We start from the raw sequence: 26692 nt of genomic DNA, 5'->3' as shown, positions 1-26692 counted from the left end.
TGTACAATAATTCAAAGATTCCTCCAATGTATTCTCATAAATGAAGACATGAATAGTGACCACATTGCAGTACAATCTTTCCTGACCCCTGACCACATTTATGGCCCTTGGTTGCAGTCAGCCACTCTGCTGGAATTTTACCTGGAAAGCAAGTTATCAAAGAGGAGTAGGCAGCACACTGTAGCTGGTGACTGCTTCTCTCTTGCTTAAAATCCTGCATCACTCTGTCATGGGACTTCAGAAAGGGGTGCTCTTTGTGTCAACATGCAAAGTTAGGTGAGTTCTCTTGAGTGAGGAGAGGATGCACTACAGCATCTGACACAATCTCATAGCTACACACGTTACAGGCCTATGCTGTCATCTACTTTCACAGCAGATCAACATGTCCCTGTAGGTTCGTTACACAAAATTCTAAATTGTTTCCATTTGCAGTCTGTTTTTTCAGACCCTGGGTTTTGACTTTTTACAATATGTAAGTGAGGTAAAGATAGCACTTATTTTGACATTTTCTGAGAGTATAGTTCTTTTTAAAATTATAATAAGCATATGAAGAAACCAGCATTTAAAGCAGCAAATAAATTAAGATGCTTATGAGGTTAAACAGTCTTATTTCAGTATAGAAAGATATGTCTGAATTAATCCCAGGTGACTCTCTTGAGACTGTCGAAATTATACCTAAAAGGACTTCATACTTCATCTCTGTTTTCATGTCTTCCTTTAAATAATTTTTATAGAGTTTTCTTTAACATTTTCATAATAATGTCTGAGAGAGCATTCCAAAACACTATTAGAATCATTATGCATAATCCTCTCACCTTAAAAGAAACTGAAAGAAAAAAAAAAAACAAACAAGTCAAAATATACTTATGTAGATCCTTAATCATAGCTGGTCTACTCCATACAATACAAAATGTCATAGTTAGTTCTTTCTATCCAACTGTCAATATATTGGAAACCAATTTAAAACAAGGACTTGGATTGGCCAAAGGAAGATTTTATAATTTATACTGTGGACAGCAATGATTAAAAATCATAAATATTTTTTTCTTTAGCAAACTATTTGCAACTTCAGAAACACTATTACAATAGAGTGGTGGTTCTATGCTAAGTAAGGTTGTTGCAATATAAAAAACAATAACTGACTCAGAAAAGATGTAATTTTTCTTTTGTAAGTGACCCCTTAGTGGTGTGTGTATTCAGGAAGGCGCAAGGAAAAAAAGGCCCACTAAACAGTTGAATAATTTCCATAGGCTAAGAAGAATGACTAGTATTGTCCATGAAGCCAAATATGTCACAATCCTACAGGAATTAGTCTTGCAAAATTAGGTTGCTTGGAGAAAACTAGCCATAAAAAGTTAAATAAAATAAGAATATTTCCTTCAACACAAAAGTAAACTGAAATGTCTGCTGAAGACTAGTACTTCCCGTCTTCCACTATAATGAGTACCAGAAGGACATGAATGCACAGTTTCACAATCAGTCTTACATTTTTCTGGAAAACAAAAGAATGAGGAGTTTTCCCCTATTAGGAATAGCAGGAAATTTTAACTTTATGCTCCTCACATCAAAGAGGAGTGTCTCAGGCTTATCAGGAGAGCTGCCCTATTCATTAAGAAAACTGCATGAAGGTTTTTCAGAACTGCCAGTTGGGTGTGAGACCCCTCCATCTTTTGAACCAGCAAAATCTCTACATTTTTAGTTCTTAACTTTCCCTAATGCAGAGGATGGTGTGGCAGAAGAACCAAAAAAACCTTTCTGAATAACAAAAATATATCAAATCAAATAAACATAAACAATGAAAACTTACTTGAAAGAATTTGTATTCTTAAAAATTTCTGCTGCACCACAAAAATCTATTGGCTAGGGAAGACCATCATACACAGTTTTATAAAGATGTCAAGCACACAGTTACTCCAATATCTTCATTTCTTTTCACGTGTTAGATATTCAGGAGCCAATTGCACACTTGTCAACTTTGTCTCAAAAATCTCCAGAAACAAAATAATCACATCAGGTTCAGAAACTAAAGTCCCTGGACATCTGGAACAAGAATTAGAGCACTTACTGTCATCTGGCTATTCACATGTTGATGTTTTAGAAAAGCACAGATTCGAAAGGCGACTATTTCTCTGAGCCAAGTTAAGTTCAGGATGTTGTTCAGCCAGTCTTTTCTCCACCTCCTTCTCCAGCCACTATCGAAATAAAGATCAGGTTTTGGGAATGGCAGTCCCCCTCATTCAGCTGTACAGTGGAAGTAGTGCTAGTCAGGAAGGAGGCAGAAAAACAGTTGAGAGCAGGGAATAGCCCTCTTTATCAGCAGGTTGTATTTATCTTAAAATTTAAACTAGACTTAGAAACTTACAGAACATTATTTATTTTTAGGCAGATAAAAGGCAGTCCAAATTCTGCTCTATACAGTATGTTATTATTGATTGTTCATTGCTATTATTTAAACACTTATCTGGTAAATGTCAGGGTGGGAAAACTTTGGAGTTATGCAGATGTTTGTCAAAGAGTTATCAGGAAAAAGAATTTAAAGAAATTTTAGACTGAAATGTTTCATTGATTTTGGTTGATGAATGACAAACATTTCAGAAAGATTCAAAGTGATTTAAGAGAAGTTATCTTTGCAGGACATACATGAACCATTTGCAGTTCCTCAGCAGATAAATGTATTTCTTGCAAATAACCTGCTACTATTTTTTCTATTTTTTAATTGCAGCCATAATTTTATTTAGCCTTCAATACTGACAGATACAAGGTTTCAGAAATTACAGGAGAGTTTTTATTTAAAATATGAGATTTTAGACAAAGGCACCTTCTCTTGAATTGTGTTTTTTCTTAACTAGTATTAGTTCATATTTTCAGGAGGCCAGAATCTAAGACTTTTTATCTTAAATACAAGTAAAATGGGCCTAGGACCTGAAATTTTAAAAATGTCATGTTGAGGGACCCATCCTTACTCCTGAAAGTTGAATGAAACATCAGAACTGCAGTACTAAGATGTGTATTTACTTTGCAGTAAATAGCAGAAATACCCGAACAAACCAAAACTGTTTTACAGTTTTATGTAACACTTTGTGATGATAAAAAAAAAAAAAACAACCCACCATGCATATGTAACTCTGAAGAATCATAGTGCTTTAAAATTAATTGCATAAAAATATGAGTATCTTTATAGCAATTATTACCAAGTTCATTGACATTGCACACGTGGCACAGAAGAGGGCAAAAACTATTTTCCTTCCCATGGAAACCAAGAATTAGCAAGTCTTATCCACCATTTCATACTAATTCATGTTTGTGAGAAAATCAAGAAAATCTTTAAGAGTTACATGGCTAAAAATCATGCTACTAAATAATAAATATTAATGCATGATTAATTAATCTATCATTCAATTTTAAATGCAGCAAAGAAAAATGTGATAGGGCTGTATATCACATGCTTGTAAAAGTCAAATATTTTCCCCTAGGACTGGTGTATGCTCTCAATTTTTTTTCCCCCCAGCACAACAGTTGTAACAGAAATGTGAAGGAAAGAATGACAATTGAAGACAAATTATATAACAAAGAAATATTATCAAATGCTATAAAATCAGTGACTGACAACTGAAAAGTAGTTACAGCTACAAAAGTAGTTACACATTGCATGGTACATAACCAGAATCACAGTCTATTCCATCTGTCTTCCTTGGCTGGAAGAGGGAAGAGCCACTTGCAGTAATAAAAGTAGTTTTTATATCTTAACTGTCTTACATCTGTGTTAACAACACTTTTTAAAGTATTGGATACTACAGTGTTCAGATCCTGCTAATATAGATTTAATAGAGAAAAACATTGGGAGAAAAGGCATAGTCATTGCAGAAGGATATACTTTTATCACTTAGAATTTGTCATGTGTTATTGGCAGTAATCTTAGTAATGAATTTGGGAATGCAATATCTGTTCAGAATGTATTTCACCTTAAAAAGAACACTAAGCACTTGTTCTTCAATAAATGTTTAAAGAAAAATATCCAAAGTATATTATTTTATGATAATGAAAATATAAGCTGTATCACTGAATTACATAATTTAGTAAATGAGACAGAAAAGAAAATGCACAGCAAAGTGTGAAAGTCTGCTCTTGACACTGTTACCCACATAATTAAGACAAAAATTGACTGTAGAAAAGTGCAGAAAGACTGTACAAATCCCTATGATTATCATAGAACCAAAAGTGAATGAGGATAAATTTAAAATTCAACTGAAAAAAAAAAAAAATCAATCCCAGCATCACAAATAAAATAATGGATGCTGAGTAACTCATTAAAAATTTAGGACCAAGTTCATGAGTTTTTAATAGAAAACTTTCCAGGAAAAACTTTTATTTTAACAGTTATTCACAATTCTACTCAAATATTAAGAAATACAAGGATGTATTAGGAGAAAGAAGGAAAAAAAAAAAAAAAGCCAGAATAATATTATTCTTTTGTAGGAATTGTCAATTTTGTAAAACTATGGTGTTCAGTTGTGGTCTCGTATTTTTAAAAGAGTATAGTATAAGAAGACTATGAAAAGGATGATCAAAATATATAAAACTTTACACAGAAAGAATTAGTTTAGACAGATATGTCATACTATGTAATAAATGTATGGCTTTTAGAGGATTGATAATGACTATACAGTCTTCCAGGAATGAAGGCTTATGGAATTAAGCTTTTAAGGACCAGACTCCAAAAATATAAAAGTAGATGCTACATGGAGTTGTCTTTAAAAAAAACGTAAAAAAATTGCTATAGATACATAAAATTTACATGGATTCAACAGAGGAAATAGAAGAGACATACACTGATAGTAACAAGGTACCTAGATATCAGGTCTGGTAACTAAGAACATTGTAAGGCTGAGATAATATGAAAAAAATTTCATATAGGCTAATCATATTTATGTATTTCTTCCCTAAACATTTGTTTAGAGACAGTTTTGGACACAGAATATTGAGCTCTTGGAACTTTGAGGTGTTGACAGAAGAAAAAAATACAAGAAAATTTTTTTCATGTAACAAAGTAGCATCTGTGGAACTCTAAGCATACTTATAATTTTTAACTTCTTCGGTAATATGCCAAAAGCCAAGCTTTGGAAAAAAGATCGTATGCTTTGGCTCCATTTACTTCAGAAGTTATATTACAAAGTTGGTAATCATTCTCTTCTCCTCAGTAACTGTGATAACTTCCTTTAAGTATTTTAAGAGAAAATATGAGATTAAAAAAACACAAGTTATGAATAAGAAACGTCAGGAAAACATATGTGTACTGGAAAACCTTAAATTGATCCTAAATTTCACTCTATTAAAGCATTTCCACTCATTAGCTCTGCAAAAATTCTCAGTCATCAAGAAAGATGATGCTCTGCAAATTCTTAACTTACTGCATGTAAGAAATTACTGATTTCTCAGCTTAGTTTTTTTTTTATCTTATCAAACATCCAGATTTTCTGATCTTAAGCCAAGATACTGCAGAAAAACATTGATGCAATCAATATATTTCCACAGAACATTTTAACGTTGTAGAATCAGCTATTCATTGTTATAAATATTTTCTAATTTTCTACCTGACCTTTCTCAAAATATTACTTGGTGTGGTTGCATAAATACTTCTGCAATACATAATTAAATTTTTGTAAGATCATACAAACTAACACAATCAATTGAAAGTCACATAAATACTGAAAATAAATATTTGCCCAGTCTCATTTCCTTCTTAACTTTTTGCACAGTACTTTGGTCAGAATATGAAAAGCCTTTATGCTATTAAAAATAGACATTCATATACATACCTTATATTTCAAAATATTTTTTAAGTAAAATAAGAGTTTTTGTGGTTCTCTGCTGTAGAAACTTATTCCAGACCATTTTTGTCAAAGTACAGTCTTCCACCATTTACAACTGGATCTAGTTACTTTGAAAAAATAAAGCTTGATGGTTTTAATTCAATAATATATAAAAGGTAATAAAACCAAAACAAACTAATCTACAGTAAAATCAATAGTTTCTCAATAGTTTCCAGGAGAAAGTGGATTAGACAAAAAATTGGTTTCCACTGGAATTATGTATCTTTTAATAGATGACAACACCCAACCTATACATTCAGTTCACGCTTTCATCATGGTGCCATAGTTATGTTACATTGAATACTTCATAATCATTATTTTAAATTGAAAATGCTAGTGGGTGTTTGCAGCGGTTACCTGCCACAGCCCCGGGTGGGTGGAAGGGTCCAGCTGGCACAACCTGCATGAGGCCACGTGGCCGCCATGTGAGTGGCACCTTAGGGGAGAATCATCTGCCCCTGATGGTGCTGAGTGCTGCTCGTGGCTGCGCAGCTTCAAGAACTCTGCACCCTGAGAGGAGATGAAGGGATGAGAGAAGGACATTTGTCTGTGAGCCCAAAGAGTCCTTTATTTCCCCAGGTGGGGCAAGAAAGGTGCCCTCTGAGTGGGTGCAGTGACAAATGCCGAGGAAATCAATGATTACAGCAACTTAAATAGGAGGTGGGCGGACAGGGGTGCAAATCTGTCTTGCCCAATGAGGATAAACCAGAGAGGGACACAACAACCTATGATAATATAGCAGAGGTAGGTACGAAGTCAGGGGACAAAGTGATTGATATAAAACTTTCTGGAAGAAACTGGGGGTGGTTACAGGATTGACAGCCAAAGAGGCATGAACAAACTCGGATTGATGGAACCAAATAAGGAGAACACAGGGAGAGGTGAGAAGATTGACAGATAACTGGGGAGCCAAGTGGTGGGAACTTTTGGGGTAAGGGGACACATGGGGGAGCATAAGGCTAACTAACATTGATGAAACCAACTGACTAAATCAACCCACACCGCAACATGTGTTATTTCCATTCAATACCTATATTATATGTGACATGCAGTGTGTAATATACACTTTTAACATGGAAGCAATTCGACCTATTCAAGGGAAAATATCTGAAGAAAGAATATTTGAGGAAAAAGTTAACATCAAGCACATGGCACTATTCATTTACTATATTTTTCAACAGATAATATTCAGTCACTTTTAGTGACTCTAAACATATCACAATGGCCTTGAAAACATATGGTGTCCTTTACTAGAAAAATTATTAACACTCTCAAGGACACCAGTACTATAATATTTAAAAGTCCAACAGGCCTTACACAAAACATACTTTGCCTCTTTATTTTTATTATCTTTAAAGGAAAAGCAAAAAGTCCAGAAGAAGCTAAACAAAAACACACATCCCTTAATAATCATGCTAACCTTAAATGTGTCTATATTGACACAGGATATTTTAATTTCATTAATATCTTAATTACAGATTAGAATCTACCCAATGTAATTCAAGTGTACACCTTCATGTGCTATTCTATCAGCTACAAACTCTCTCCCCACAACTTCACCCAAACAAGACTTTTCCATGCATCCCATAAGTGAAAAAAAAAAATAGGACTAATTTTCTTCATAGGAATGGCTGATGAGTTAAGGTTTGGAAACTGTAGCTAAGCCTCCCTATTTTAAAAGATTTTCTTGTATGTGATATGTGGTACACATGAGGGAAGGTAATTGACTTTAAGTAAATTTAAAGTGTAAAATATAAATATTCTAGCTTGGGCTGTGAAATAATCCTACATGCAAAGAAAGTACTGTGGTAGAAACTGAGGCTCTGATCTATGCGTAAGGTATAGTAGAAGTCTTTTAAGGATTACTGTAAAACAAAAATATGAGAATATTAATTTACAATGAGAATATTAATATTGTAATTAGAATAAAACCTGTGTTACTGAGGCACAAGCACTGATGATATTTTTAAAAATGTTCTGCTGTGTGTAATCAGGGAAAATTATTTTCTTCATATTTGTTTGCAAATCACAGCCACTTTTTTTCATTTGCAGAGGCTTACAGGTGTTCGCAGAAAGAGTCACATTTTCAGCATAATGGTTCCTGTCACATTCTATTACTCTCACCAAGATATGTCTGGTGGTTCCATTTGATGAACTTCCAAAAATCATGCCTACGTGGCAGGCAAAGGATACAGCATTAAGCTGTGACTGAGATGGTTGTACTTGACAGGACTCCTTCCCTTTTTTCTAGAATACATGTACACACTCAGACACACTCTGTAATACATGTATACGGTCATGCTCTCCCCACCTGGCTCAGCATAGTGAAAGAGAAATTCTAGGAGCATGTAATGCCAGTTACTTGATAACATTTTACCTGATCTTCAACCTTTTATCCCATGGGTCAGTCCTTAGAAGCTGAATCACACAGTTCAGAATCATTAAAATAAAACTTTCTAAAGCCTGTTATGCATCCCTATTTTTTCACTCTGTGTTGGTGCATTATATAACATGAGCCATTATCTGACTGGCACAAAATTTCTCTATTTGGGTTTCCATTAGCAGAACATGATGATTGAACAATATTGGTCTGGCTCTTCCCTGTCTCAGTGAATATGTTAAGTCATTTTCATTAAAGATTTTCATTATATCTTTTTGCAAAGAGGCATGTTCTGAGCCATATTCATTGAAATATTTTTTCATAAATAAGACTAGGACAATACCATTTTTTTTCAAAAACACCCCTGCAATTAAGAGTTAAAGTGCTCATGAAATATAATTAGTTCATATTTTACAACAGAGAAACTAGAATGCAATATAGCAGTTAGATGAAATAAAATGAAATATAGAAACATTCTTGCATTCTTAATATTCAAATCTATTCTGTGAAAAGCAAGTATTTCCTTTTAATTTCCTAATATTGCATAGTATTAGATGAAAGCATTTTATTACTGCTCCTCTTTTTTTCTTTCAATCTTCTTTCCAAGAAAGTCTAAAATTTAACAATGGATGAGCATTCAGAGTTTTTAATAAAAGAGAAGTTAGAGAAAGTTATGAGAGATATAGTATATATATTTGTTTAAACTAAAACTGATTTCCATGGTTTATATGATAAGCATAAATTTTCATTTGAAACCAACAGCCATTTACATGCAAAACTCTACTTGCCACAAAGAAACATTTTGCTGGTTTGCATAGGCAAAAACCTTTTTGCTACATAAATATGTTTAGTCGGAAAATCTGAATAGGTGTCTAAACCTTTATTTTTAAATAAGAGGAAGATGTGGATCCTTGGCAGCTGCAGTTAATGCAAGAGGGACAAACAAAAACTAAATTTCCTGAATTTTAATCTACTGAAAACTCATTTCAATACGTAGTTTTTTCTTCTTGTGAGACCTCTCACTTTATAACTGTTTCAAACTAAATCAGACACCTGAGGTTTTAATTAACTCAGAATATTATATAACAAAGTACTTCAGAAGAAAACAGAAGAATTAATTAATTATTAATTAATTAATTATTTTAGGAATTAATAAAGCTTGATTTTTTATAAATTTGTGTTCTACATCTCCACAGTTTCTTACCTTTCCCAGATCAACTCATGCCTGGTTTTCTGGCTCCCTTCAGACTGTCCTTTCTCCACTAGCCATTGCTTCCCTGAGGGGGCAAGTGCAAGAGGTGGGGCAAGGCAGTTGCTCTGTGTTGGCTAATTTAATTGTTGATTAAATTGGTGACATCAGGTTGACTGAAAATGGTAAGTTACATTCTTGCTGCACACCTTCACTCATCTGGTTTCATGACAGTACTACTGTAAAACATTCATCTACATAAGGATTCCCTGACTGTAGGCACTTAAATAGTCCAAAGGGCTTTACTACATTTGTCTATCACACTGGGTTTGGAGCTCATTATGGAAGGTAAAAGAGTGGAGAGAAAAGTCTTAAAATCAGTTGCTGCAATTTAGTAAGTATTTTTAGAAAATTGAGGTAAAATGAGACTCAAGTACACCAAAAGCACCAAAAAATTACAAAATGCATCTATGAAAGCAGAATGCTAAGTGTTGTAGCACTTAATGATTCATTAAGTATATGAATCATTGCATATGTGTTAAAAAAATATTTATTGGGAGCAAAGCCAATGTGGGCAGCCATCTGAAATATCCATACAAAATTTTTAGTGTCTGATTCTCACATAATCTATATGAATTAGGATTATAAACAAACATCAAAATCTTAAACATGCTTCGTTTATGCATACAGTAATTTATCTAGGTTTGCAGAGTAAAGGACTAAATAACTCCAGGTAATAGGACTCATTCATGTTAATGGACACTAAATCAGATTCCAATTATGATACTTTAAATGTCAACATCATTAACCTTGTTAATTCTTTTGCTGTCAAAGGAGGCATAAAAGCAAGTATGTATCATTTTAAGAATAACAAAAGCTATTCTTAGACTGCTCTTTAGGGACAGATTTTGTAGAAGATGATAGGGCTGAAGAAACAGGTACCACATTTTAATCACCCATCCTTAATTTTCAAACAGTCTTAAAATATTACTATTGGATTGAAAGTTAAAATTAATTTGTGTCCACAATTCCAATTAAAAATATTACTAATTGACCTGTCTATTAAGGGGACAAGTAGACTCATTCAAGGAAAATACTGTTTGTCCCAAAGAGAACAAAGTGATTCCCACTGTAAGCAAAGATCAGGTTCATCTCCACCTGAGAAACTTGAATATACATAAATCTATGATGAGATGCATCTCGGAGTCCTGATGAAATTGGTTGATGTAGCTGCCAAAGCCACTCTCAGTGATATTTGAAAAGTCATGGTAGTCAGGTGAAGTCCCAGAGGATTGGAAAAAAAGAGGATTTGTACCATCTTTAAGAAGGGCAGGAAGAAAGGAGGACCCTGGGAACAAGTGACCAATAAGCATCACCTCTGTGCCAGAGAAGATCATGGAACAGATCCTCCTAGAAGCTTTGCTAAAACACATGGAGAACAGAGAGGTCATTCAGGACAGCCTGCATAGTTTCATCCAGGGCAAGTCTTACCTGACCAACCCAGTGGCAATCTGTGATGGAGCTGACTATCTCAGTAGACAAGGAAAGGCTTACAGATGTTATTTATCTGGACTTCTGTAAAGCAAATAATATCCTTCTCTCTAAATTGGCAAGAGATGGGTTTGATGGTGGATAAGAAACTTGTAGGACAGTCACATCCAGAGGGAAGTGGTCAATGGCTCAGAGTCCAAACTGACATCAATGACAACTGGTGTTCACACAGGGGCCCATACTGGGACCAGTGTTATTTAATAGCCTAATCAATGACAGACCAGTGGCATCAGGTGCACCCTCAGAAAATTTGCAGATGACACCAAGCTGAGTGGTGCAGTTGACACACCTGAAGGACAAGATGGCACTCACACGGAGCTGACAAGCTCAAGAACTGAGAACACGGGAATCTCATGAGGTTTAGCAAGACCAAGTGTGAGGTGCTTAACCCAGCTTGAGGCAGCCTCCCAGTATCAACCCAGACTGGGAGATGGGCAGATGGAGACCAGCCCTGCTGAGAAGGACTTGAGAGGTTGTACATGACCCAGCCATGTGCACTCCCAGCCTAGAAATCAAATGTATCCTGGGCTGCATCCAAAGCAACGTGGCCAGCAGGGCCAGGGAGGGGATTCTGCCCCTCTGCTCTGCTCTGGTGAGACCCCATCTGCAGTGCTGCATCCAGCTCTGCAGGTCCCAGCACAAGAATGGCATCGACCTGTCAAATCACGTCCTGAAGAGGGACACCAAGATGGTAAGAGGGATGAAATACCTCTCCTACAATGAAAGGCTGAAAGAATTGGGATTTTTCTGTCTTGAAAAGAGAAGACTTTGGGGTTACCTAATTGCAGCCCTACAGTACCTGAAGGGAGCCTACAGAAAAGCTGGAAATTGACCTCTAAGAGCATGTAGTGACAGGACAAGGCTTGAGAGTACAGTTGCAAAGACTGAGCCTCTGAAATACGAGTGGAGAAAGCAGAGCTGTCTCTTTCTTTTTATCTTGATCAGTGGACCTAGGCAAGACACAATGGAGGCAGAATAAAACCAGAAAATGCTTGAAAGGCTATAAAAGATGGAATGTGAGGAACTCTAGCCTCTCCACGAACAGTACAGACAATGAATAGTGAGGCTCTCAGTCAATCTCAAAACTCAAATCTGAAAGCCCTAAATCCTGAGTAAATCACTTTTTTTGATGGTTGTCTAGGAGAAACATGTCATGCTCTGGCTCAACAACAGTAAGAGATCAGCTAGAGTGGTAATGTTGCAGTGCTAGCCTTGATAACGTACTTCACAATTTTCTATGGCATTGGTACTTTATGTATAGTTGGAGTTACAAGTAAAAGTTATTTTCCAGTTTTTGAAGGTAACTGAGCCTAGCAAGAGACACCTTTTGTTCTGTGAAGAATAAAGAACAACAATGCACAGTTTTATAGGGGAAAAACCACACTATTCTCCATTCATAATTTTCAAGGAAAAAATAGGTTTAAAGTATTACAAGGTTGTTCACACTCATAGAATACATATCTAACACCTCTATTATCCGTGCCAACTCATTATCACTGGGTTTCCCAATAGGAAGTAAAGAAAATAAATAACTTCTCAGGATGCTCAAATCTACTACTACTAAACATAGGTTTAAAAACAAGCAATAAGATGAAGAAAAACCCCACACCACCCAGGTGATTACAGGTATACTGTCACAATGCATTTTTTTCCGTTTATTTATAAATATGGGATTAATTTTGAGATCAGATTTATTGTATTCACAGCTATATGTGTAAATGTTCTTCAGAGTTCTGCAAAAACAAAGTAAATATTTTCATCCATTACTGCACGTGGCTTGAGTCTGTCACTGTGCAAAACTTTTTGTCCATGAACAACATTTAATGTTGAGAATAATCAGTATCTATCTATCTATCTAGATAGGTCTATCAACCTCTCTATCTGTCTCAGAGAAAAATACCTCATGAATGAATTCCATAATTTCTAGAAATATCATGATCTAAAATATATTGTGTAAACTTCTTATTCTGACTAGATCCAGCATATATCTTGGAGTCCCACTAAACAACAATTAATTCACTTTCCAGAAAAAATAACCAAAAAAAAACCCCTACAAAAATCCTAGGAGAGTGTAGGTCAGATGTCTATTCTATGAATTTCAAAAGATATTGGCATGGCAGTGTCGCTGTTGAGGCAGGACGGGAATGAAGAGACTCTGATCAGAAGGCTGCTGAGAGTAAAACTCTGGTTTATTCAAAATACACCTCTCTTTTATACAGAGCTTCGTGAGGACCAATTCCATCGGTCCTGAAGTGAAAACAAACCACAGCATTGGTGCAAAGTGCTTGACACACAGTGATAGAACTTAACTATAAACAATGTGAATAACAAAAGAGATAAAGAATTATTTACATTCTTCTCCAGCTCTTTCCCAGGCCTGGCTAGAAACTCTCAGTTTCTCTCTTTGACTGAATCTGAGACCCACATGGCAGTTGAACTGCAGTTTAGTATATAGAACAGTAAAATAAACAGAATTACAGAAAGACAATCGTACCAGATTCCTCAGTCTTAGAGGAAATCCTACATCCATATATAGTTTAGATTATCATTGAGTAAAATTATGCATAAACATACACAGGTCACATATTTGTGAGTTTGCTGTTTGCAATGCTCACTTCTCTCTATTGGCTTACACTTGGACTAGGTCTGTCCAAAAATACAAAACAAACATGAGTACACAGAAAAAGAGATAATATCTTTTCATTCTTCATTAGCTGTGGGTCATGATGGAGAACTGGAGTATCAAGCTGATGTGAAATCTGCTAAAAAAAATCTGTATCTGAGTTATTCCCAATACCTGAACTAATGGTTCATCACACTGTAAGAATCCTGCCTTCTTCCTCATCCAGTAATAAAAACTAGTAGGAGGTTTTTAAAGCTATAGATAGCACTGTATGCACTGTTAGTTAAAATGGCACAATAATTAAGGATTTCATTTGTTACTACTGTTTCAGGAGTCATTCAATTGTTACAAAATGCAGTCAATAATTTTTTAGTGAAAGTATTTAAAAGTCACAAATCGTGCAATATGCTTCTGAACATTTTATCTGAAAAATCACTGTTCTCAGCAATCCAACCAGCATCACACTAAAGATGATCCACACAGCTTACAAATGAAGCAGCCATGCCAACAGAAACTTTTAAGTGAATGTGGTGCTCTTCTGTAGGAATGCAGAGTAATTAATCTTAGAAATCCAAAATTTAAATTAAACTCAGCCTTTGGTTAGAATTCTTTGATTTAATTGAGTACTACTTTGCTTTCAGAGAGAAATAGCCCAGCTATCAAGAAAACAAAGTGGAGAGAATTAACTTAAGAAAGGAAAGAGCAAAAAAGGCCTTAATATTATTTTCCATTTACAACAGGAAAAATTTCAATTTACAAAAAGAGAATAATAAAATTTCAAGGCAATATTCTCTTCTACTTAAAGACAAATAAAATAAAATAAAATCTTTCACTTACATCTTTCTTTTTTAGACTGTTCCCATCACTGAAACATGGGATCACCAGAACCTTACTATTTGAACACAGGAAGTCATGTGAGGAGAAAAAAGTTACTAGAAATCCTTGCTGTGTATTCTTGGAGAAAAATATACCCAACTGAAATCTTATAAATTCTGAAATAACTACACCGAACAGAATTCCTCATTGAGGAAAAAAGAAAAATATTATGAGAATAAAATAAACAAAAAAAAAAAAAAAAACCAAACTCAAAAAAACCCCAAATGCCAGGTGGCTGTCCTTTACTTGAAATTGTTTACTAAATTTCTAAAAAGAAATAACTGACCTATATTTTGTAAAAATAATGCCACAAAAATATTCTTTCAAAATAATTTTAGTATAATTTCTATATAGGTAAGATTGAACTGACAGATGATTAATTTTATTTACTTCCTTCTCAACACGCATTATTTGTTTTAAATCTTACTTGCATTCAATCAAAAGCCATTATAAGTATGAATTAAAAGAGTACTTTGTATTCAGGAATAACTGAAGCAAAACATTGAAACATGGTCCAAAAATATTGACTTCTATTAATTTCAGTGATTGTGAGAGAGACTACTTAATATCCTGCTTGTTCTGCAAACAATATGCATAGAAAATGGAAATTAATATAAAAAAACAGGAATGTGCTCCTACCAAAATGTAAAATACATATATGAAGACACACTGAAAATTTGGGGTTTCTTTCCCTTTGGAAAGAAGTTAATAAAAATAAGACTGATAATTAAGTAGCAATTGGTGTATCGACGAAAGATAAAAACCTTCAGTTCTCAAAGTCTCTTAATGAAGAAAAGACATGTGGGTTAAACTTATGAGAAATGTACTTATTGAATGGCTTGAATTTTTTCAATTTTTCATATGCATACATATATTTGCTTTGCCTTAATTACTATAACACAGTGTTTATACACAAGAGTAATATGCATTTTCATGTCCTAAAAAGAAACAATCAATTCTGTAATGGTCATGTATATACTAAAATCATTTCAGAAAGCCTCAATAAAGTCTACAATTAAAAAAATTAGGAAAGACTTTCCTGAATATTTCTGTTATATCACTGAAATTCCAGATATACTCTATGTTAAGTTGTGACTGATGTCAAATGCTGAATTATTCATTCAGATAAACCATTAATGTATACCATCAGTTCTAAGTGAAATTTTTTCTTTACCTGGATGAATCACTTAATTGTGATTACAATCAACGGAAAGCTACCTGAATAATTCTCTTTTTACAGTAGTTTTTTAGCTCTCACTGGATCATTCTATATACAGGTGACATAAAGGTAGACTGTTCAATGGCATCAAGATTGAAAAAAGAAGGTTCTTATTTTGGAAAGAAAAAACATGATGTATGGAGTTAATCAGCAGAATATCCATCTGTAATTCAGCCCTTAAAATTTGATTATCTGGTCTACTGGAATTTATTCAATTGCAGTCTATTGCTGTTACTAATCTATGTAATTTTGATTCAATTTCCTTTGTTTATTTTAGGTTTGGTAGTATACTAGCCTAATTTTATCTTTGCATACTCAACTAGTTTTTTCCTAGTTTTTATGTCACTAGTCAGACCTATCCTGAAAATTTTCAAGTAATTAGATAGTTTGGTCTTTTCTGTGTCTACACCCACTTTTGGAAGGTATTAACTTTAATTACTTATTATAAATAAAATAAAGAAATAAATCAAAATCATGAGAATATGGAAACAATTCACATACAGTATAATACCAGCTTACCCAAGAAAACAACTTTGAAGAATCTTAATGGTAAACAATAAAGTTAGAAAACTAAGTGAGAGAAAAAATGTGTCCTTACAAAAAAAAGACCCCCATGTGCCCCCATTACATGAGGGAAAAAGAGTCAAGGGAGGTAGCTGCAGAACAAGTGGAGACACAAGTGAGATGCTGCAATTTTCCCACACAAGATTTAAAAAAATATTAATTCCTCTAAATCTGATCCATGCTATAATCTTTGGTTGCTGTTAAAAATGATGCTAGTATCTATAATGTGTCAGTCTTTGGGCTTGTCTAATCTACAACTTCATGGTCACAGCTGTTCTCAGGAACTATCAGTGTAGTCATCATAAGTGGTCCAAACTAATGACCACATATCCTCACATTCAACCTTGCGATTTCTTCTGCCCTCAAGTAAGTTTAATTCTAGTGGTACATTCTTACAGCTGTTGATTGGCTGGGTTATACTCCAATGAGGAAACAAGCACTAGACACTATTACTATAGTCAGCCAGAGAACTTACAGCCTTATGTAAGTTAAGTGTCTCATTCATTATAGTTTATTTAAATACAAATCTGCCTGTGAAATCACGATTTGTGGTACACATTACAACATTTTACCATTATGGAGCCTTTCAACTTAATCAAGGATTACTTGATCTTCCAGTTCTTCTTAGCACCATGTCCAAAATTCAAGAAATCTTTTCAACCAAAAGGAGAATGGTACTAATCTAAGCCCTCAAAGTATTTCTGCTGAACCTCATTACTTCCAATACAGCACCAGTGCTCAGAATCTCTGGCAAAGGGGAAAGAAATTACATGTTCTTCAATGCCTTTTGTGCCTCCACAGAAAACAGTTCATTCTGATGCTGCAGCACCCACCTGGAGCCACCCATATACTGCTAACAAATTTATACAGAGACATCCTTCTTTCTAAGTGTTTCCTCTGTTAAGACTGACCAGCAGCCACAATGCATCCTGTTGCTGGGTATGATGCGTAGATAAACTGAGGGAATTCAAAATATAAGAATGGAAGGTTCTGTAGCTGCTTGTAACCCAAACTGCCTGCCATAGATAAGGATATTTTGTTTCTGGTACCCTGCTGCACCCTCATAACCTCATAACCTACTAAATTCGAGTCTGCATTACAACTTAAGGGTGGGAGAGAGAGTGAAAACAAAGCTGCCAAATACATGTGGTTTGCTAAGAAGCAGGCTGCTGGAGGAAGACAGTCTCCACTAAGGCAGCTGTTTACTATTTATAATGTAGAAAACGATTACATAATAAAAAAAAATTTTCCAGAAAGATTTTTTTTGTTAGACAGTTCAAATCCCGCCACCATACATAATTTCTTCAATGAATTTATAGCCAGATAGCTATTGCTAATATAGATAAGTTATGCAAAGCTCTTAAAAGGTGGTTCTACTAGGGACTGCAAAAGTTGAATAATGATATTTCTTGTGTAGAGATGATGACAACATAAACATTTTCCACTGAGAAACTGAAGTAATGCAAACATGACAATCAATTCCTTTTCTTATACAGAGAATTGTTTTGGTTGGAAGGAACCTCTGGAGGTTGTCTGGTCCAATTCTCTGCTCAGTTTGAATCACTCGGAGAAGATTGCTTAGCACTGTGTCTAGCCAGCTTTTGGTTGTTTCCAAGGATAGAGAATCTACAATGTGTGTCTGGTCAACATTTGCCAGTACTTGGTCACCTTCACAATAAATAAGCTTTTCCTTGCCTTCAGACAGAACCCCAGTGAATAGAAAAATAATGATATGCTAATATATTTTCATAGATTAATTTGAATTATTTGTGAAAAGAAAAAGAAAAAGAAAAAGAAAAAGAAAAAGAAAAAGAAAAAGAAAAAGAAAAAGAAAAAGAAAAAGAAAAAGAAAAAGAAAAAGAAAAAGAAAAAGAAAAAGAAAAAGAAAAAGAAAAAGAAAAAGAAAAAGAAAAAGAAAAAGAAAAAGACTTGACATTAAACAATTTTAAAATTACATATCATTAAGGAATTTTCCCCAGGACATCCAAGCGTGATAGCCAGAGAAGATGATAATCTAAGCTTATGTTATTCACTAAAGCTTCCCTTGTATGTATTCAACAATAATGAAATCTAATTAATTATATACAATCCAAGGTTTACTTAACGTTTAAATGAAACAGAATAATCTTCTATTCAGTAAGATTGATTTCTGTTGAAATTTCCAAATCAAGCTCAGACTATCACAACATATCGAGACATTGAACAGTAACAGTTCGTAACTAAAATAACTTGCAAGGACTCATTTAACACATGAGCAGATGAAGACTTATCACAAAGAATAGCACTAAGTAAAATTCTGAAGAGTAAGGGCTGTTATCAGGCTTTTCCTATGTGTCAAATAGAACTGTGCAGAATGTAGCACACACTGTCCGAGGATGGATCTTCCCTTCTCTTTCACATTTGTTGTATATCCATAGTTGCTATTTAAGTTTCCTGCCAGGTTAAATTGAATGCTAAAAATAATGCCTGGTTATTAAAGGTCTCTCTTCTAATGTCTTAGCTTGACATATGCAAAAGAAAATGTTAGCTTACTAATCAAAAACACTATAAGTCACTTTTTTTCTTCTAGTTCTAGAAGTAAGACATAACTGAGAACATAACTTTTACATTTAAAACAATATAGATATGTAGATGAGGCTCTTGGAATATTATCCAAGTTTACCATTCCCATTTGCAAAGGAAAAAAATGTTGGTCTACTACTGTAGCTGTTACAGTCATGGCGTATTTCTTCAGCACAAAACAAAGCACTGCAAAATAATGATGTGTACCTCATATATGCTCAGCAGAACTGTAAGATGGAAAGTGGTGAAGGTGAGATAAAATATAGTTACCTTGAGAACAGTGTGAGCTGGCAGTTTTGAAGACTGAAATATTTAATCCACTAAGACCAGAGTTCCTCCCTTAACTGAACCAAAGAAGGCTTCACTAATGCTCATAATGTGAATAAACACTTTGAAATGTGTGCTACCTGTTATAGAGTTTATATATCTCCAAAATAAATGCTATCCACTAAAATAGTCCCACTGATAAAATGTCATTAGCCTACACTTAAGATTTGTATTCCTGTATTTTACAGGATAATTTACATATTTCAAGGACAATAATTCCATAGCCAATAACCCTGATTAGGAGAAATTAAGTTATTTGAAACTGTGTTACAAAAGAAATCCCAACCCATTAATTACATCAAGAATGACCTTGGTATTACAGATATATTCACTACTCTCTGTGGCATTCAGATAAAGTTGACTGCGTTATACATCAAGCACCATGATACTCTAAAGTGCAGAGTCATAAATCTGTACCTGTTTATGTATTTACTGACTCATATGCTAGAAAACCCAAGTGCTTATTGCTTCCAACACTGTTACGGATAAACAGACTCTGAGGAGAATGCATTTATGGCAGACTGCTTCCAGTCAGCCAGAAGTCACAAAGGAGAAATAAAAGGTTGCCAGAAATCATCCTGACTTCTCTACAGGACACAAAAGTCATTTTCTTGTGGACAAAACAGCATTTTATGCAGACCGTATAATCCCCATAATCCCTATAAATTCTTTCACTGGGAAAAAGTAGTGTTTTATATGCAAGTCATTCTGCAGGAAAAAAATCCTAAAAACAAAACACTGAATTATGTTCTAACAATATAGTGGTAAAGGTTGGTGTTAAATCTGTATTAAAATGCTATCAGACCCCCCTGAATCATTCAAAAACAGAGGCAGAAAACAAGTCAGGAAAAGAAAGACAAGATCAAAGTACAGTAGTGGTAAGACAGTTAAGACAATAGCAAAGGTAGAAGAAGACTATGATCTTACATAGACTGGGAAGATAGTGTGCAGTTTTGAAAAGGCAACATCTAAAACAAATAATGTTGAAAGTTCTGACACACATCTGCATATATGAGTTATTTCTTTGTAACAATGTACAATAGGGAGCCAAGAGGCATGAAAAAAATACAATTATTACACTAGTCCCCAAAATCCATCTTTTCTGACATAATTTGTTAATAAGCCAAAACTTGACCAGTTTAGAAGTGTCACCATCACTATATGGATTAAGTACACAAGAGCTTTATATGAGTTCCACAAACATTAGTGGAGATATATTGCACGCAGCATAACTCCATCAGGCATACAGCTACTGCTATTATCCAAAACACCTGAAATGCAGGAAGCAACCTCATTCCATATCCTGTTTCTCAAAAGTAACCCATGCAGTTTTCTGATTATGCTCTGCTACCATTCATATTCAGGGGAAAAAAAAAAAACCAAAAGCTTCTGTTACATAACTCCGTACCTTTACCTATTCAGGTATGAATACTTTAGTCCTGTGTTCTACTTCTCCCATTTGCCTAAAGCTCACCTGTCTGTTCTGTTGCTACATACCTGTTGTTGCTCTGTTTCCATTGGTCTTACCATTCTCATTATTCTTTTATTCCTTCCCACCCAAGTTCTGCTCTTCCACATAGGTTGTTGGATAAATTTAAGGAATAGTTTAATCACATTTAATTTTTCATTGTTTCCAGTCAATAACCACTAACATACTTCCCTACTTTCTGTCTTTTAAAGTAGTAAGTAGTCTCCCTCTCCTTCTTCTTCCTACCCTTCCTTTTTTGCAGTCTAAAATGCAAATCCCCTCCTTTATTACTTGGACTTGAGAGCTGTTACTGCTTATATTTTTAAGGCTTTTGCCTTGACACTTCTCATTGACAGTGGAAAGCAAAATCAGTACATATTTCTCATACCTTCAGCAATAATGCTTCTGTATATATATATTTAAAACACAGCTTCCCTGGAAAACAGTATCTAAATTTTAAGCTATAACCAAGCTGAGCATGATCAGAGTTACCTCTGGAGGGAAAAAACTTGCAGCTATTTCCTCAAGGGCAAAGATCGGACACCTGCAGTCCAGAAATTACTGGACTAATCTCCATATGCATAACCTCCATCCAATGTTTTTACAGTGAAATAATAATAACAATAATATTACTATTACTATTACTATTACTATTACTATTACTATTACTATTACTATTACTATTACTATTACTATTACTAATAATAATAATAATAATAATAATAATAATAATAATAATAATAATAATAATAGTAGTAGCACACAAGAAATTGCTACAGCATGGCATGCTGCCTTTTAAGACCTCACAGCAGCCATATGGCAAATAGAGACAACTTCCTCCACTAGCTTGGCTGAGGATTCTTTTACTGATCAGCCTTATTCTCTGGGTGCATACTAATAGAACACTGGGATCTGATCACCTTTGTAAGCAGAGAGATCCAAAGCTTAACTTAACATTAGAGCTTTACTGCTTTACTAAGCTCTAGCACAAAATTATATTTGTAGCAATCTATTAGAATTATATAATCATTTAGATTGGAAAAGACCCTTAAGATGTAGTCCAATTGTTAACACTACCAACCTAGTCTTACAGCTTACTACTCATCTGCATTATATAAAATTCTATTAAAAAAACCAACCAAAACAAAAACAAACCACGGTCCTGTCCTCTTCTTGTACTTGTAAGATATAACCTTAGCAATTGTCAGGTAATTTTGTTCCTTGCCTTAGAGTAAATTATATCCCCCTCCTGCTGCTGCTAAGTTTCATGATCCCTGCAGTGTTGGTGATTACTCTCTGTATGCTATAACAATGTACAATGTAGAGAAACATTGAGAGAAATCTTAGGAAATGCAAGCTCTTTTTCCATCAAGTTTATGACATTTGTTAGTGTGGCTGAAAACAGACAGAAGTGGAATTTAGCCACTGTATAGGAAATCTGAGATGCCAACCATAACAAAAATTCCTATTTACAGTAAACACATGTGAGGAGATCAAATGGGACACTGGGACACTTCAAAAAATGTGATTATTACACTCTATTGGAAGAACAGTTCATTCACTGGACAATAACTTCACTCTTTCTTTACAGCAGATACAAGGCAATATTACACGTTTGCACTAGCACCTCTAAAATGATAATGCAGCAGCAAGATTGGACAATCCCCCTTTTTTTTTTTCATTAGCCAGTAGAAGAAAAGAATTTAAGTCCTCTTCTCGTAACTAGAAACATCAATCTTTCCTCATACTTGAAAAACATCTCTCTTATGCATGTGTTTTTTCCATTTAGTTGTGAACTTAGTAAAAAAATACATGCATAATATTTTCTAAACACTTTTTTTTTTTTAATTAAGGCTAATGTGAGACAAGGGATGTGATGATTTTGAAGTATCTCTGAATATGCATAGGAGAATTTCTGTTGGCACACTACTGTAAATACTGGCATTTCAATCATCATGTTAAAATTTACATGTCCCTGTAAAAATTCACTTAAATTCACTAAATATTTAAATATTTAGAATAGAAACATTCTGTGAAGTTTTCTTCTCTTCATTCCCCTAAAGTAGCTCTGATGCAAGTCTTCTGACAGTAGCTAGGATATACTACAACTAGCGTAATGCATCCAAGCAGCTGAAGCGGTAGGTTAGATAAAGTTCTAATAATAAACTTCTAAGCCACATCATGATTAAAGTGAGATGGTTAAAGAAGTTGATTGAGTATGAGAGATTACTTTTATCATAGAATAAAATCATAAAATGGTTTGGGCTGAAAGAGAGCTTTAAAAGTTTTCTAGTCCTACCCTCCTACCACGGTCAGGGACATCTTCAATTAGATCAGGATGACATTGAATGTTTCCTGGGATGAAGCATCTATCACATTTCTGGACAATCTGGACACGTCTTTCACCATCCTCATCATAAAAAAATTTCTTCATTACATTCAGTCTTTAACTAATATCATTTAATTTAAAACAATTAACCCTTGTTCTGTCACAACTAGCTCTGCTGAAAAGCTAATCTCTGTCTTCCTTATAAGACCCCTTTAGATACTGAAAGGCTGAAATAAAGTCTGCCTGAAGTTTTCTCAAGGTTGAAAAAATCCAGATCTCTCAGTCTGTCCTCACAGGAGAGATGTTCCATCCTCTGTGATCATTTTTGTGGCCCTCGTCTGGCCCCACTCCAACAGGTGCATATCTTCCTCTTGCTGGAGGCAAGAGGATGCAGTAGATAGGACCAATCCTGTCTACTCTGCCCTAGACCTGCTGGTCACACTTTGTTTTCTACAGCCCAGGATACTACTGGCTCTCTGGACTAAGAGTGCACATGGCCAGCTCATATTTAGCTTCTCACCGACCAACCACTCCAAGACCGTGTCTGCAGGGCTGTCTCAATCTGTTCTTCCCCAGCCTGAATCAGCAGTGCAGTTTGCCCTGACCTGGGTGCAGAATCTTGTACTTGGTCTTCTGGAACCTTATGATATTTCCCACTTCTCAGGCTTGTCCAGACCCCTCTGGATGGCAGCCTATTCTTCAGCCATCTAATATTCCCCACTCAGCTTGGGGTCATTCAGCTTGGTTTTCTTCAGGCAAATAATTGGCATGGCTATTGTTTGCCATTGTATACAACGGTAAGTATGGTATACAAATGGGGGGTTCTCCATATATTTTTAACATTTTACTAACCTTTCATCAAAGTGTCATGTTCTAGTTTAAGTGTGCTATTTTAAGAGACACTCTAGGTTTCTGTCTGGTTTGAATTCCCCTTACCCCCAAGTTTATACTTGGCTCTCTTTTTTTCCCCTCTCTGTTGAGTATTTTCTTCTGAAGTTTTCATCAGAACTTCAAAGTCACTATGGCAGGTTACCTAATCTGCATCTTCTTTAAACTAAATATTTTATTATAATCTTTTCTAATCCCAGCTAAATCAAAGAAAGAAAGCTAAGAAAGGAGTAGATTGAAACTGCAATCCTTTGAACTAAATTCTCAACATCTTCAGTGGAAAGAAGGAATACTCTGCCATTTCCAAGCCTGCTTTCATCTGCTCTCTCAGGTTCTTCCTGCTGGTGAACACCCTAAAAGGCTATTTCTCCTCTGAGTATATAGATCTCTTTTTAAGCTGCCATCTTATACACTTAACATTCTGTGCACTCGAGTGCACTTACCATTTGCTTTTTGCTGCAGCTATAAATAATACTAAGAGAATATCAATGTCAAGGTGCCTTATCCACACATATGCAATGGGATCAGCAGGTTTTACAAAACATTTATCAACATAACATTTGGAGTTTTCACTCTGCTTTCATTTGAAAAAGCAAGTGCTGCTACAAATGGTTTTCTCTAGACAAAGTGATATTGAATTATTCAAATTACTTTAGACTATATTAGTTGTACTAAGCATTGTTCATTTTATTAATGTTGAATACTGTTAACATCTTAAACAGCAATAATTCACTGCCTAGACAAAGATTTGTGAGTAAATATAATACAGTAAACAAGAAGGTACAGCTAATTTATTGGACAAATATTGTACACAGCTTTCTAAACTGCTAGTCTTACTTGAAGTGAAGGAATTCTTTTGTAGTCCAGACTACACATTCTATAATGTAATCAGATGCTAGTGATTAAAAACAACAAAGAAGTAATTGGCAACACCCTTTTAAAACAAATATTTTCTTTAGGGGAGAGGAGGGTGGAACCAGTTATTGCAAGTAGAAGAAGGGAAGAAATTTGAAAATTGAGTAGGGGTTCTGTATCCTGCTGAAAATCGAATTTCTATGTATCTGAAGTCATACCCCTCATATGCTTCAAGATGCCAAGGACTTTTCTGCAAAATTCAAAAATGAGCATGTTTTTTACTGTCAAAGCTCAATTAAGGTTATGGAAAGCCCTATATTAAAGGGCTAAATAATTAATTCCTTAAGGTAGTCTAAGTTATCTAGGCTTTAGATTTTGCCATATTTACTCAGATAGTAGTACCTTATGTCCAGATATCTGGCTTCTGAAGTCTACTAATTTCTGCTTAGTCTTTTTAACAGACCAAAGAAACAGCTTTAATTAAATGTTTTGCTTGACAGAATATTTGCAGATCTTTCTGTAATTCAAAATACAACCACTCTGATTTGAACAGGGTTTTCAAAAAAATGCCTCCCACAGATTACCATAATTTATACAATAATCTCCTGGCAGGTACCAAGCTTTTTTTGACTGTCCATATTTCTATTTGAGTGTTTAGAAGAATATAAGACTTAAAGAAACAATGAAATTCCCATTTGCCCAAAAGATTACATCCTCACCAGTATAAAGAAGAGTGAATATGGATAATAGATTACAAGAAAGTAGCTGACACTGCCTCCTCTTTCCAAAGGAATAAATTAGCATCATAATTTCATTTTTCCCCAGACTTTAACCCATCAAACAGAGGCTTACAGCCTTCAATATCTATTCTTTTGAATAACAATATTAAATATATTTAAGCATATATTTAAAAATTACCTCAAGCCAAGTTGAAAAAGCTCTAAAATATAGAACAGGTGATTAGCAAAAATCAAATTGTTGAGAAATATTTCTTTTGATTACATATGTCGTAATACTAAAAATATGTTAATAATGTTTTCAATAATGCAGCTAGTCAACTAGTGTATATCCTTGACTGCAATAATAACCTGATATTAAATTTCAGTTAATCATCCTAACTGTACTTACCATATAGTTTAAAGTGTAAGGACACCAGTCTACTCATCAAAAAAAGGAAGGAGAAAACCCCAAACCCTAAAATCAATGTTCTGTACTCATTCAAACATTATAGTAACTTTCCATCATTTTTCTTGTACTGAAGGTGCTTAAGACCAACTATTGATTATTTCACTAGACCAGGATTATAAATAGATTTAATATCTGTATTTATTTTTAATCATACAATCATGTGTAGCTGGTACAAAAAAAGTTATTCAAGGACGTGTGTCTAGAAGAGATTACCCTGGGCTTGTTTGATGACTTTATCAATAGACACAGTGGTATTATGAAATAAATGACAATGATAAGTGTGTCGCATAAGAAGCAACAGAGGAATAAATTTTAAGAAGAAAATCAGTGGCGACATTCAGCAATTGTATCTGTGTGAAGAAGTTCCTCTACAATAATATAATTATATATCTTTGTAGAATCTGATAATAAAATAGTTTTGCAACAGAAAAAATATTTAAAATCTGGGGAACCAATACATCTCAATTTAAGCTATTAATGCTATGATAATTTGGGGATAAATTGCTGTGTTAATTTTATTTAATAATTCATCTTCTCTTCAATTATATGCTTTTACTTATCTTTGATTTTATTTAAAATGTTCACATACAGTTAAAAAAAATTAAATTGTTGTTAATCCCATATGAACAATAAAATGTTTCCTATGTCTTCACAGAAGACTTAAGAAGATTTTCATGCGGAAAAATGTTGTAATTTCTCCAAGTTAGACTTCTTTTGGAAATGACTAATAGTAGCATATCCTCCCAGTCCCTGGCATAAGAGTTGCATATACATGAAATTTTTACCTGGGAAGTCTGCCCTCA

At 34.5% G+C, this 26692-nt stretch overlaps 1 protein-coding gene across 10 annotated transcripts in view; it reads right to left on the bottom strand.

The window, feature by feature from the left end:
- CDH18 (cadherin 18) overlaps positions 1 to 26692 on the bottom strand; it is a 502412-nt gene that overhangs the window by 357554 nt on the left and 118166 nt on the right. For 2 of the 10 annotated variants that reach the window (XM_072924261.1, XM_072924259.1), the window contains exon 4: positions 2066 to 2260. The exons of the other annotated variants lie outside the window; for them this stretch is intronic. The gene's annotated coding sequence lies outside the window, so the exon portion shown is untranslated. The remainder of the gene's footprint in view (positions 1 to 2065; positions 2261 to 26692) is intronic. 10 annotated transcript variants of the gene reach the window in all.

This window comes from Taeniopygia guttata, chromosome 2 (assembly GCF_048771995.1).
Source record: "Taeniopygia guttata chromosome 2, bTaeGut7.mat, whole genome shotgun sequence".
Taxonomy (NCBI): domain Eukaryota; kingdom Metazoa; phylum Chordata; class Aves; order Passeriformes; family Estrildidae; genus Taeniopygia; species Taeniopygia guttata.
Note: the sequence above shows the minus strand (reverse complement) of the source record. Positions and strands in the feature narration are given on the sequence as shown.